Here is a 15,319-nt window from a genome sequence, read left to right as displayed (position 1 = left end):
ATAATAATAATAATAATAATAATAATAATAATAATAATAATAATAATAATAAATGGACCTGAATATGCAAGCAGAGCACTTCCAGTGTGGGAGCCAAAGAACCCCCCCCCATGCAAAAAAGAGGCCCTTTCTTTTCCATTGCTTTCCATGGGAGATTCCCTGAATACCATGGTCAAAAAACACGATGCCTACAAAACCTGCTAGAAATTGCCGGCTGCCTCCATCGAGGTTCTCCCCCCCCCCCCCGTGATTTCCCAAGCTCCAACAGTAATTTTCTTCAGAAAATCCAGATGTCATCCAAGTCCTGGCAGGTCCCATCTGCACGATCTGTTCATTTAGCATTCATATTCCCTTGCCACAAGGAAAGGTTAGGGAAAGTTTTCATATACGGAGCCATCGATCATGGCCATACTGCATGATCGGGTTCAGAGTTTCCCTTCTCTCACGACAATACAGGCAGCACTGCGTTCAAGACAAAACACGAAAAGCACCATCTGGCTCTCCACTATTGAACCTACCTCAGCAAACTAGTTTCATGGCGGGGTGTTGACGCTCGTTCCGTCCCCAGGCCAAGCTCCGATTCTGAGAACCTCTCAGGCTCTCATTCCAGCGGCGGAGGAGGCCATAAATGCAAAAGCAAAACAAAGCAGCACTTCCAACCTGAAGCTTTCCTGGGCAGTGACCAAGTCCTAGGAAAGAGGGGGAAACATCTGTGCAAAGCTAGGAAACAGCCCAGCAGATTGTGGTTTGCAGGAGTGCAGGAGTAGCCAGGGAAGGGTAGCAGGGGCCGGGAGATGCCAAAAGCACAGATGCCCACCTAAGCCTGAAATTAGGTCCAGTTGTGGCCCTTGGATCCGAGGTCCTGCATCCCTGGCTTACAGCATGCTGCCAGCATCAAAAAACGCACTGGCCAGACACCTAGTAAAAGCCCATTTTCAGAAGTAGCTACAGATTCCCTGGAACTGAACTGGGCCAAAAGAGGACGCTGGCTGCTGACATCACTTCCACCCATCGCTTTGGGCTTGGAGACATAATGTCTTCTGCCTCCCTCAGGCACCCACCAATTGCAAATCCTGTAATGCTTTGGCAAAGGCCCTGGCAGCTAAAATAGCCAACGGATGAAAATAAGGTTATCTTCTTTCTGCATAGCAAAAAGCAAATATCCAATGCATTCAAGATATATTATCTTTGCTTCCTTCTTTCCTGGATTCTCACTCCCAATGGACTAGAACTCTTCAATTTCTTGCATCCATCCTGCACAAGCCATTCTAAAACAACCGACTTGGCTTCCAGACAGAATTATACCCTGATGCTCCATTATACAGTGGCTGGGTCCCATCACAGCCTGCTTTTTTATGTAATACAAAGTGATAGCCTGTGAGATAAAAGAATCCAGCTCCCAGCTCTGATAAGCTATCCGTTCTTGGCTGCTGACAATATAATTAAAAAGAACAAGCCACATGTTATCAATGCAAACTCCACAGCCCATCAAGATGCCAAGAATCTGCAGCTATCACCCGATTTAATACGATTCTCCCCACTTGTTTCAGTGGTGAGACTATAGGGGCCACGCTTTAGGGTTTCAGTTTCTTTTTATAGAGGGAACACTGGAGAATGATGCTTACGGGCAATCAGAGCCTATTAGAAGCAACAAAACTCTAAGAAACAAAGTTAGAAGAAGCAAGTAGCAAACCCTTGATCATGTTTTCCCAGGAAGCATCAGCCAGTTTTACAGCCTCATCCCAGGTCTTCTTAACTCCAGCCATGCAGGTGTGTGAGTGGGGGCGCAAGTGACACACAGTCCCACAAACACCTCTCCTTGGCAGTGGGGGCAGAAACAAATGGCCCAGAGTATGTTGGGGGACATGTGGAGGCTGGGCTGGGCTGGGAGGGGAGACCACCTGGGAACAGCATGTCACCACCTTGAGTCCCACAAGGGGAGCAAGCTGAAAGATGAATATAATCAACACATAATAAATGCATGGATGTATAAATATGGGATATAGGAATATAGAAATCAAAGCAATGTGACATTTTGGTGACCAAGGCCTCTGCCCGAGTCTACCCAATGGCTGGACCGGCCCACGGGCTGCACAGAGATGGAAGTCTTTCCTCCAAGCTTCCTTTTAGTGGAGGGATCCCCCCAACTCCCCCATCCTTTTGTAACTGCCTTTCCATGTGGGGTGCTGCGGGGGGGGGAGCAGGCCAGGGTATGCTCACTGCTGTTCGAGAGAATGCTAGTAACCCCCCAGCCTCATTCACAAGGCTGGGCTCGCCCCAGGTCCATGTGTCCCAAATGCAAGCATTTTAGTTGCATGCTTAAGTGGATTTCAGCTCCTTGAAATTCCTTTGGGGAACAAGCAAGGCATTGATTATTATTCAAGACTTTACCTGCTTCCCAGCACTGCCCTAAAAGAAGCTTACGAAGCATAAGGCACAGACGGGAACAGAAGGGGGGGAGTTCACTTAATCATGCTTTCACTAGCTCAAAATATGCATCCCCAAAGCCATAAACCCACCCCCAAAGTTACGACATCAGTGACAGGGTGGCTGAGTGTCATCTTTTGCCAAGGGAAGTCCTCTATTTGAAGGGGAGCAAGAAGGCTGCCCACTGTTCCTGGATAGCAGAGTAAACCGGGCACACCGGTGAGCTTCCGCTGTCTTCCACATTCTGGTGGGATATACTGCATTTCTATTTAAATTACACTTATTTGTAAAGTTTACTTCTCTATACACATGCAAGTTATATGCATGCGAGTGTTCTTTTTGCGGGGAGGAGGAGAATGCATGTTCTTCTTTTGGATGATTTACAGTGGCCACCTGAATTTCAAAACTCTAACTCTGAGTGTTTCCATCATTTAAAAGGCATAGATAAGGAATGGCTCCACTCATTTCCTGAGTTTCATGCTGCAGGGAGCTGCATGGAACACCTGCCTCTGATGCTTCTCTACCTCTGGTACTCTTCAAACACAAAGGAAGGCATAAACGAAAAGGCAACCCAACGCAGGCCATGCACAGCTTTAAGCAGCTTGACACAAGGGCTTGACTTGCCTGCACCTGACAATGACATCTCCAGCTTCTGGAAACCCTGTGAATGAAGGCCCCCCAAAATGTCCTGCCCTTGACAACCCTTTTAAATTCAAGTTGTAGCTTCTTTACGGAGTCAAACCATCTCATGTTTGGGCTCCCTTTTCTCTTGCCTGGCATGATGGCTGCCTCCAGTGAATGCCAGTAGCGATGGGACTTTTTTCTGTGCCTTAACTGGACCCAGAAATCAACATGCAATGAGCTAAGGGTTTCTTTAAGGAACACTGCAGGGGCTCATTCCTGCCCTCTTCCTCTGACTCTCCATGACCCACCTCAGATTGGCTGGGGCCAAGGAGTGATGGGGCAAGCATCACTCAAGAGCTGCATTCCGCTCAAGACTGAACCCTCTCTGAGCTTGGTGTGGCCAAACCCACAAGTGGGTAGAGTTACACACGGGATGCTTGCTTTTGGGGTGCATGACAAGCAAAAGGTGTTTGTACTCAGGCATTCTTCTTCCTCATTGTGTTCAAGGTTGTGCTCTTAATCTACCAAAAAGTAAGCCATACAGAACTCAGTGGAACATACTCATCAGGAGATCTATACAGGATTGCATGGGAAGTCAGTAGAACAGGTCATTCGGTCCTGCCAACGGTGAGCTGGGATGCATTCCACTTCATGGTCCCCAGATGAACCCATCTGGTGGAAAGCTTTGGCAACATGAGTATTAGAACCTTGGTGCTCTGTTTTGTTTTCTGCTTTGAAAACACCAATTAATTATGTTGATTCAGCACTTTCCTAGATTCAGGGTCTGGCATAGATGCTGAAAAGCTCAACTAATCTCTGGCACAAATTGCTCTAGTCACTGTAGCAAAGGAGAGCTAAAACTCAAGGCTAAAACTCAATCGTCCATGGTATTTTCTTAAATTAAACAAGAAGGAGCTGTTTCAGATTTTCCTTAGACTGCAGTTTCTTATTAATCCTCAAAGTAAACGGGGGGGGGGGGACAATTAAATGAAAGAGGGATGCCCCCTGCTTAAAGATACAAATTGATGCTACAGCAAAAAAAGATGGAACAGTGGAGTCCAGGGTGCACTTTTCCAAAGCAATAATAGCCTGCGAGATCTGACATGCAGTCAAAAACTGGCAACACAGCAAGACAGAAAGTATCCATGAACCATAAAGTTTTGCTACCATCTCCACCACCAACAGGAATGATAACCCCCCATCATTCTCAGCAAGCTGTACATTCAATCCTGCCTTCATCATTTTTGTTGGGTCCTCAGGTTTCTTCTCAAGCTGGATTGGAAAGGATAAAAACAGTCAGGTTCATCTGGGAACACTGGAGTTATGGTACCACCTCCCCTTCCATGACCCTACTCAAAAATGGGGAGATTAGAAACTGGCCAATAATTACACAGTCCAACAGAAATTTTGGTGCCTCGAATATTAGACCTGTTCCTGGGTATATTTGACCCACTGATTCCAAAAATGGCACCAACGTTTCCCTACCAGCTCTAGTTTGAGATGCAGCATAAATGTGAGAATATACAGACATGTCCTATATAATCATAAGACAGTTAATAATTACCCTTTAGAATCCAATGTTTCTGATGTAAACAGTTGGATGTAAACACTCTCACTATACCTGCTAACTTGTACACAAAACTACAAACTAGGTAACAGAAGAGCAATTTGATCAGCTAGAGCTTTTCAAAAACTGCCTAAAAATTATATAAATTTGACCATATCTAAGAAACTAGAGCCAACACAGGCTAGCCAAGGCAAGTTTCTGAATCGGCGCCCCAAATAATGCTAAGAACAGGTCAAAAAGCTAGGCACAAGATTTTTTTGTTGGGCTGTGTTATCTAGGGTGGTGGGAACAAACTAATTCCTTTGAGAGCAGTGTGTACCTATGTAGTATTCTCAAATAGGGCATCTGCCAGCAAGATCTCCACCACCAAAGGGCAGACCACCCCACAAAAGGGACAATGGGTGGATTTTGCCCCATGACAACAGGATCCTAAAGGTAAGGCTGTTGGTACAGCCTTTACCAACAACCACCTAACCGGGTGCTGTCTTGCCTGTCTGAAGACCCAGAGGAAAATGCGTGAGACAAGTAAAGCAAAGTCACAACACTCAGAACTTTCAGGACCTTGGACAGCACACTGCAGAAGAACGGCTGTAATGCTCTTCAACAGGAGACTTTGGCTCAGTCCAAGGGGTTTGAGGTGTGGCAACTGGGGGTTTGAGGAAACAAAAGTCCCAAAGGGTAGCAACACTAATTCATCACTAACATGGCTAAATACACAAAAATTCAGACTGTTATGAGTTGAGCCCTGTTCTGCCCTGGACAAGTTGTCCATTTCAGTTTTTTTCACGTGTGTTTTCTTTGCAACCCTCATCCTAAGTTCCTTTTTGGCCCCAGATACAGAGAACTTAGTGAATTTGAGAAGATCCTTATCAAAACTGAACCAAGATGGAATTCTCATCCATCCCTAATGGTGTGAGTGTATTGACAGAATGTTAAAATATAGGTTTGTAGGTACTTGAGAGGATTGCGGTTTTAAATTTTTGTTCAAAGCCCTCCAGGCTCGATGCTGGCCTCAACAAGATGACGAATCGCTGCTTTGTTTTCTTATTTGCAGTATAAATGAATCCAGAATCAATTCATATTGCATGTTCCTGCTGAGACTTGTGGCAAGCAATGCTGTCGGGACCATCATTCATTCACACTCAGCAGGACCTGACCTCACAGTGTTGCGTGTGCGAATCAAGATGTACAACCTTTGTGTCACACTCCCGGGGCAGGTACTTTGACTGAACACCACAGGTAAAGAAAGAAAGCAAACGGGAAAAGCGCATCTTGAAAGCCACCAGTGCTCTCCTCAACGCAACTGTCTGAAGTTTAGCACATTTGCAGCTGGTGGCTCTTCAAGAGATATCAGCAAAGCAAGGAGAAGGCTGTCTGAAGTCAAGGCGGACATTATTTCCCCTCCCACAGAAGGAGTGACTCCTTCCAGTCAAGGGAATAATGAAGCTACTGAGAAGTATGAGCCTTTCCTGGTGCATCTTTGCACACCTGGAAAATCGTGCCAAGCCGGAGTCAAATACAGGCAGAAACTGGCTTGGTTTAGCTGCCTATCTTCACTGTTTGACCAATACTATTCAATTCTGGGTCGGAGTGGAAACAGCTGTACTGGAATCTAAAGCAGACAGGTGGAAAGTTAGAGCTGGCTTTCCCCCATCTCTGTTGCCACCAGACATCTGTGCCTGGGTATGACAAGTGAATAAGGTGCACATTTACATAAAAGCCAATGTCCACAGCCCAGAGCTGGGAATCCGTCACACAATCTCATCAAGAGACATTGTGGTGTAACACTTCAGACTGCTTTTCTAGGAAGGTGTTGGTTCAAAACCATCAACACCGTAATCTCAGTGGATGGGTCAGTTCCATTCCTTGGCCTAGTATAACACACTGAATTGTTGCAAGGATAAGATGTGGGGGAAAGAGAAGCTAAGCATGGAATTGCATGATTCTGCCTTTTCTGTGTGCTGCTGAGAATGCCACCCATGGGCAGGACCAGTGTCTATGGCCGATATAGACAGCCACCAGTCTGGATCCCACATCCCAGCAAGGGCCCACTGACAGATGCCCTGCAAGGAGTTGTTGACCATCCTACTTCTTCACATGCCTCCTGCTCTAACTCTTGCTTGGTCAATGATGGTGGTGAGGAGGAGAACCAGCAGATATTATTGCTGACTTGCTCCTTGGCTCTCTGCCTGACAAGCAAGTAAGTGGGACCCATGATGAGAAAATCATGGAGGAGCAATAGCATTTGGTGATAATGGCTATGCGTCACTGGATTCACTGGTGAAGATGCCATTGAAATCCCCTTGCCCAAGAGCCCTCAACATCCTGAAGTCAACAACATCTATAGGCTCCACAGTTCCTATTCTAGCATTATACTAACTGCGAGCTTCAGATTAGATGGAAGATGACATAAAAGGCTGTCAATGGTGAGTACATTTAATGATGCTTTTAGTTTTAGGGCAATGCAGTCCTTTCCTACATCCTGAGCATGCATAAAATCTAGACTCAGAGGAATAATGGCTAGGCAAGGCATACAATTCTCCTCATGAGGAATTCCTCACTCTGGGATCCCTAGTGCTTTGAAAACTGGACCACCACAAGCTTGGTCTAAAGTCTCCTCAACACAGCTGTCCTGTTTCAGGCACATCCCGAGAAGGAAAGAATAGTTGGAGATGAAAACCATACTAGGGAAAGACAAAGGCACAGAAGAAGAGGTAAGTCAAATGTGAGATGGACTGCTTTCATGAAGGAAGTCGCAGGCTCGGATTTACAAGAGCTGGGCAGGGCTGCTAAGGAGACGACATGGGAGGACCAAATGGAGGGCCTTTATAGGATTGCCATAAGTCGGAGAAGACTGAGGGACATGCAAGAACAGCTCCTCAGCACAATGCTTCATTTATACATAAACCTACTCCACGTGCACCTTTCATAGTGGGGTAGAGTGTTGATCTTCCGTACAGAACACACAGGTTTGACATCAGCTTCAACAAGCCGGTTGGATATCCTGGCCAAGGAAGGTGCATGTGAACGGATAATCACACTGCAACATGTGGCACATTTGTGGTCCCCTGCACACATTTTTTAACATCTCAAGCAGTCGACAGACCCTATTTTGCTGTTAAGTTTATCGCCTTCCTGGGACTCTCCAATTACAGCCTTGATCACACAGGGGCATTTCCAATCTCTTTGCCAAACTGGCCCCAGAGATTCACAGAGAGAGACGCAGTGGGGTGGGGACCGGTAAACAGATGTTCGGCACGTTTCTGACAACCTGCTCTAAACTGAACTGGAACATCCTTTATGGCTCCTCTGGCTCCATCAGCCGCCATTCTGAATGGCAAGGCAAAACTCAATCCCCATTCGGCCCAGACAGCTGTCTTCAAACTCATGAAAACACTCAATTAGACTCAATTTCCTTCTTCAGGAACATGACGGGACTAGACCAAAAGGAGAAGAAAAACCCACCAGTTTTGAACAGGAGCCACCAGATGAGATTTTCCCCCAAATTCCACCCTGTTCCAGAAAAAAATTGAAGAGTGGAATACAGCTGTGTTCTAACCCACAGGTCAGCCTGGGGGCTGCCTGACAAATTCCCTAGAGCCATTTCCAGGGGAAAGGAGCAGGCAGCAGGTGGCATGGAAAACCCTTTTCTGTTGGAGACCCGGGAGCCGGGGTGGGGCAGATGTTCTGCCCAGAGGCCAGAATTTCCCCCCTGCACCCACCCCAGACCAGACCAGAGGACATGGGGGGCAGGGCCTCACCCCTGAAGCCCTGCTCCCACAGCTTCACCCCATCCTTCTCTTTAAAATATTCTCTGGAGAAAAGGACTCAGCAAAGGGGCTGCCTAAACTAAGAAATTTGTGGGGAAAGATGCATGTGGAGAGGTAGAACCTTCCAAAATAGGTTTTCCTTTGAACGGTCAGAATGTGTTACTGAGTATTATACCAAAGACTCTTCTGAAGATTAGGCTCCAGCTATTTAAATATATGATAACAGCAGTGCTGTTGGGCTCCCAGCTGGGGTGCTAGGCAGTATGGGAAGCAGTGCAGGGAATCCCATGTTTTTGTGCTCCTCAGGCTCCAGGAGGGGCAGGGAGAGGGGCGCTTAACCCTCTGTGAACCAGACTGGGCCCCAGTATGGGCCAGAGTAGGCCTACAGGGTGGAGGTTATCCATACTCATCCTGGAGAGAGGTTGTTGACCAACAGCAAAGACAGTGCAGGACAAATATTCTGATCTGGACCAAGTGCCTTCCTATGTTTTTAAAGATTAGCATGTTGGGCTGAGGCTCAGGTGAGCCGGGGTCGAGCCCCCACTCATCCATGAAGCCCTCTGGATGTCTTGGGCCAAACTCTCAGCCTAACCCACCTCACAGGGTTGTGCTCGTGAGGATAAAACTAGAAGCAAGAGAACCTTGGAAGCTGCCTTGGGTTCCTTGCAGGAGAAAGAAAGATGGAATATAAACGGAATCGAACAACAACAACATAAGTGATACCAGAAGCTCTTCTGCATTTCTGGCAGGGCTTCTCCAGCCACTCTAGGAGATCCCAGGGATTTAGAGTGGGATCTTCGGCAGGCTAGCCAGGTGCTCCACCGGTGGGCTACGGCCTGTCGCCATCACAAATCACTGTCAGATGTAATAACGCAGACATGAACCCTACAACTGCTCCTCTCAGCACCGTGTCAGAGTGTCGAAGCAACCAGCTGGCACTGCTGCTCATGGGGTGGGCTGCAATCTCGAAAAGCCAGGTACAAAATCCCCCCTCAGCCATGGAGCACAGTCAACAGCCCACGCTCTCGCATTTCAGGTGCTGAGCTCTGGCACAAAAACGTGGGTAGCGGGGCCAGTCCTTGGTGAGCTTTGGCTTAGGTGAAGCCATACGTGAGAAGAGTGCATGGTTCTGCCAACAACAGAGATGTCAAAACAGCCTGCATTGGACTCGGATCAGGTTCTGATCCTAAGGATGTGGCCCACATGTCCCTGGCTTTCCCCAGCTTGCGCACAGTCCATGACATTGCAAACCATTTCTTCCGTGCAGGGTGTGAGTTTAGATGTAGAGAATGCATATTTTAAAAAGGCAATCAAAAATGCGCATTTCCTCTACAGACTAACGTATAGAAATATGCTTGGTGGGATGGATGCATTTGGGGAGGTTTTGTGCATTTTGGGGAATGCAAATTAGGCCCACTCTGAATTCGTGCAAATACGCAGGAACCCATTTGCAATTCTGTCGCTGGGCAGGCGACCTGAGGGAAAAGTGCTTAGCATTCTGCAAAATGCAGACAGGGTGGATTCTTACCAGATTCTTGCATCAGCTGCGCATCCCTAGCCAACAGACAGATGATTCCAGGACACTGCACAACTTGCAGCTGGGAGACAGCAGCAGACAGGGCGCAAAGCAGCTACAAAGCCATCTTCTCCGGGGGTGCATTGAACAACCAACATGGTGGGAAATCCTATGCATTTGCGGTGTCCACTGGGGGCAGGAAGGGGGATTGCTTTAGGACCTTGCCTGGGCAGGGGGCAGCTTCACTTTGCTTTGAACCTGAAGCAGAACCTCCCTGCAGATCTCCAAAGTTTCAGATGCCACCTCGTGAGATGTCTACATGGACTTATATAAGGGAGAAACAAAAGTGGCACATCCCCAAAAACAGAGCTGGACGGGAAAGTCCATCCCTCCCAGTCCTGCTGCCCCACTGTGTCCTGGACAAAGAGAGGCCTTCCTCTCCTCCTGCCAACATCCTGGCATCTTCCGCCCTACACAAATGGGGCCAGCCCTCTTGCTATTGAGCTACAGATGCCCAAGAGCACAGCCTCCCCTGCTTCTGCTGCCATTGGACTGCTAAGCGTAGAGAAGGCCGGCGTGTTTTCACTGCAGAAAGCCTCCATTCAACATTCAGGCTTCATCCAGAGAGGATGCAAAGCAAGTTTCCTCTGAAGCAGGCGTGTGCAGCTCTGGTGGAACCTGCCCCCCCCCCACTCCCCTCAAGCTTCCTGGAATGCCAGGCATTTCCCATTCTGCCATCCTCTTTCACAGAACCATGTTTAGGGGTACACAAGAATCGTTTTACCAATGTACATTTGTGCACACTTGGCTGTGAGAACGTGGAGACAGCCGATCTGCAAGTCTGCAGATAACTTGGAAAAAACCTGCTCTGCTGTAGAATTCACAGGATGCCCACCTGGTTCAGGGTGCCTTTTGCAGCTTTGGTTATGATCATGAGAGGAGTCATGCCCCCCCCCCCCCACTTTTCAGGCTACCCAAATGGCAGGCATCCCTGCATCTGAATCCCACAGTTTAAAGCTGTGCTGTGCATTGAAGTCCTTCCTCGCATTTGTCCCGAATTTCCCACCATTCCCTTTCCGGCCATGGCCCCATTTCATTCTATAGTATTCAGAGAGAGGCAGAAAAATGTCTCCCCAGCCGTGTTTCCAATGCCAGGCATCACTGGCACATCTCCATCCCATTTCCCCTTAGCTGCCTCTGTACCTTGTATTACTAATACGAATCGATGGCAGCAAAATGTTGCAACATTTCCTCCACTGAGCATCCCTTATTATCAATGGCCATTAGACAGGAAGACTTTATGGAACGTCCATACCTGGGAGCTGCACACACCTGGACAGCAACTGCTGAGAGGAGCAGAAGCAAAGAACAGCGTCCACCTTCCAGTCACAGTTCTGGCTTGCCTACACTCATCTTTTTGGCCACTGCAGGAAGCACAGTGCTAGCCAAGACAAGGCACTTGGTCTGACCCAGCAGAGTTGTTATTCCGTTTCCGCCCTGATAACACAGTCCAAGCTTTTACTTTTCTTCCTCCTTAAGAGTCTAATTACTATGCATCCATTCTGACACTTGGCTCAGCTACCATTTTTAGTAATATATATTTATCATATTTTTAACCTACCTTTTCCTGCAGGAATCCAAGGTGGCTTACATAATCTTCCTCTGCCTCCCCATTTCATCCTTCAACAGTCCTGTGAGGTAGGTTAGCTTGAGAGCCAGTGACTAGCCCAAATCCACCCAAAGTGCTTCATGGCTAAGCAGAGAATCTTTAAGAATTCTAACCCCTAATGAGATTAGTTCTCCTCATCTTCTTCTTCTTCTCCACTTGCACATAATTACAATTATTATTTATAAAGGCTCCAAGTACTGTCTTGAATGCTGCACAACTTAGACACCAAAACCAGTTTCTTGCTTGCCAGAAATGCAATACTGCTGATCAACAAACAGATTTGCAGCTGCTGAAAGAAAATATCATTGCTTTTCCTCTTGTTGGCTAATCTTGCCTTTAAACACCTGCATTAGTTTGACACCAAGACAATGAGCAGCAGATAAGTGATCAGGTTCACCTGCTAGATTTTTTTTTTTTTTTCTGGCTCAGGCTGAGGCTGCTCTTAAAGGTAAAGGAGCACAAATTATGAAGTACCAATATGAGGCTGGAAGCTGGAGCGGTCTAGTGGTCATGGTGTTGGATAGGTGAGAACATGGGTTCTAGTCTGCATTCATCCATGAAGCTCCGTGTACTATGAAGGGCCTACCATTGACTCTTAGTCTTACCCGCCTCACAAGGTTGTTGTGGGATCAAGAGGAGGGGAGGAAGGTCGTGGATGCTGTCTGGGGTTCCATGGAGGAAAGATGGAACATAATTAAAATTGTTAATTGCTAACAATTAACAATTAAAATTAGCTCTCACCCAGGTTGCCAACACCCCCTCACATTGCTTGGCAACCTGATGGTTCTGCTAATGGCGAAAGGCGGAAGTCCACCAGGCAATGTTTCCTCCAGCAAGTATTTACATGGCAGGGTGAAGCTCTATCCAGTGGATTTCTGCCTGGTGCCCAGCTGTTCTGAAAGCTTTGGAGCCCTGGCGTCTCTGGCAGCGTCACAGAAGCTACGTTGCCAAGCCCACAGACAACAGTGTTCCCGGAAGACTTGCCCCCGTGTTTCTGAGGCTGGCAAAAGGCATCTATCCGATAGCCAGAAAAACAGCACAGGAAGATTCAGAGTCTGGCTCAGCACAGACACACACTGCAGGCACGCTTCTGTCTCCCGCCCCAGCCCAAATGTAGCACAATCCAAGCTCCATGCGCCCCCCCCCCTTCAAGGAGCTGTTCCAAACTATGGGACCCCGAAGGGTTTCAGACCTCCGCCTTCCTCTAGCTCTGTTCTCCCCACATATCCTCAGCTGCTTCTGTTCAGCCTGGTTTTTAAATAATAATCCTTGGCATTCAATAGTGTCCTGAAAAATGGGCAACAAGCTTGACACGCACTGGCTCACAACACCCCTGTAAGGCAGGCTGATATTAGAATTGTATGGCGGGGGGGGGGGTGCTTAAAATACTCTGAAATAGAGAGAGTTACTTAGCGAATGAGGGTGGCTCCCACCCCATTTTCAGGCCATATGTGAGGATTCTCAGGTAGCACTGGACTTCCTGACCAATCTGCTGGTTTTACTGTGCAAATAAAGTAATTCACCCAGCACTGAAGGGCTCTGGTTCTGAGTGGGTAAATAGGTTTAAGTGCAGATGCTCTGAGAACCCATGCCAAAGGCATGCATCCGCTTTCTTCAAAAACCCGAGACAATAGGACCTGCCCAAGAACACGACAGTGATGAAGGATTCAGCATTCAGAAAGCACCCAGCACAAAAAGCCACCCCCCCCCCGCCTCAGTTTTCTGCAAGGAGCACGTTCAGCCTTCGTATGCACGCTCAGAAGCGGGACTTGCCCGCGAGGAAGTCCAGCGGGCTCGCCCACCTAAACTCCGATGCGCCCAAGTGGAGAGCTTCGCCGGAAACCTCTACCCCACCCTCCCCACCTTAAAGGGCAGCCTGGGAATCAAGGCTGGCGAGGGCCACCCTCCGAGTTGGAGCTGATGCTGGGGAAAGGGGCGCAGCTAGCGCCCAGCCTCTCGGGCTAGGACCTGGGATAACGCCTTGCAGCGCGCAGGGTGACCTTGGCCCAGTCGCCGGGCTGCTAGGACGACGAAAAGGGGGACTTTTGCTCCAGGAGAGAAGCCGGGTGCATCCCGCCCAGTAAGTAAGATAAGTTACCGGTAATAACAACAATACAACCTGCCACACGCTGTTAGGGACCGGCGCTCTCTGCAACAAAGAAACCAGCAAGCGGGCGCCGAGGGGGGAGTGCTCCTGAGCGTGCCAAAAGTGCCTGCTCTGTCCCGGCCAGCGACCAGCAGCCCGCCTCCCCTCCCTACCCGCCGGCCCCGTTTGCCAAAGCAGCCTTCCCGGGTCGGAGGAAGACGCGCGTCCTCCCACGGGGCCCCCACACCGCGCCTCCCCGCGCGCCCTTCTTCCTCCTCCTCAACCAGGGCCCATAACCCGAGGAAACTGCTGCATGCACACAGCCACAAACCGCAGAGGGAGGCCGGCCGGGATGCCGAGCGGGGCGCCGTCTCCCAGCAGCCTGGCTCGGCCCCTCCCGGCTCCGGGGACACTCACCCGTCGCCGCCGCCGCCTGCCCGCGTCCCCTCCTCGGGCCGCTCGAACGCGTGAAGGGCAGCCGCCGCGGGAGATGCTCGGCCAGCCAGCGATCCCGCTGTCGCGGCGCGGGCGGACGAGCGAGCCCGTCCGGCGGTCCAGGGGGAGCCGCGCCACGCCGCTCCGGAGCGCGCAACTGCCCCGCCGCCTGGACCCCGAATGCGGCAGGACGCGGCCGGGACCGCCCGGCAGGACGCGGCTCGCGGCTCGGGGACGGCGCGCCCTCCGCGCTCGGCTGCCCGGCGGCGGTCACTTGGGCGAGCGCGGGCTGCGCTCCGCCGGCGCGCCGCGAGGCGGGAGGGCAGGGGGCGGCGGCGCGGGACCCGCCGAGGCGCGCAGCATCCTCGAGGAGCGGCGGCTCGGCTGCCCCGCCGGGGTCCTGCCTCCGCGCCGCGGACGGGGCGGCTCTGCTGCGGCCGGCGCCCTTCTTCCTTCCCGGGCTGTGGCGGGGCTCCGGGCGAGCGCGGGGCGGGGGCGAGCGGGCGGGCGAGGGAAGAGAGCCGCGGGTCCCGCGCCCCTCCTCACATCTTCCCCGCGCGAGCTCCCAACGCCGGCGCGCCTCTCTCCGCCGACTGAGGCTGCCGGACTGGCGGCCCGCCTGGCGGCGCGTCCGTTCCCCCTCTCGGCTCGATCGCGCAGCACAGCCTCGCCAGCGGCGGATGACATCAGCCAGGGAGGCCGTCGCCGCCTCGCCTGGCTGGGATGCGAGGCTCCCGTTGAGGGCGGGCGGAGGAGGAGGAAGGAGCCGCCGCCGCCGCCTCTCTGGCGCGGTCCCTCTCAGGTGGCGGCCAAGCCCTGCGGAGGTCCCGCTGCTCCGGGGACAAGCCCCGTTGCGGCCGCGTCCTCCCCGCGCATGCATCTTGACTTGCAAGAGTCAGTCCCGCTGACTTCCATTGGACTTGCGCCCAAGTTGTGTGTGTGGGGGGGGGGGGAGAGAGAGAGGGGGGAGGGCAGCCTTGGATTAAGCTGCTAAGGTGTTCCGGTGGGGAAGGCATGCACTGGAAGGGGCTGGAGGAGACACTCGAGCGCCTTCCACCAGGACAAGCTCTCTGGCCTTCTAATAGTCTCGCCTGCTCAGACTGGCAGCCACTGTCTTTCTCCCATCACCTGCTTCCCAATCCTTTGGACTGGAGATGCAGAGACGTTTGCCTGAGAAACGAATGCTCTGCCACGGAGTGATGGTCCCCAGCCACCCCCCCCCCCC

Source organism: Varanus komodoensis, unplaced genomic scaffold, assembly GCF_004798865.1.
Source record: "Varanus komodoensis strain SLA01 unplaced genomic scaffold, ASM479886v1 scaffold67, whole genome shotgun sequence".
NCBI classification, from domain to species: domain Eukaryota; kingdom Metazoa; phylum Chordata; class Lepidosauria; order Squamata; family Varanidae; genus Varanus; species Varanus komodoensis.
This window is presented reverse-complemented; position numbering follows the sequence as displayed.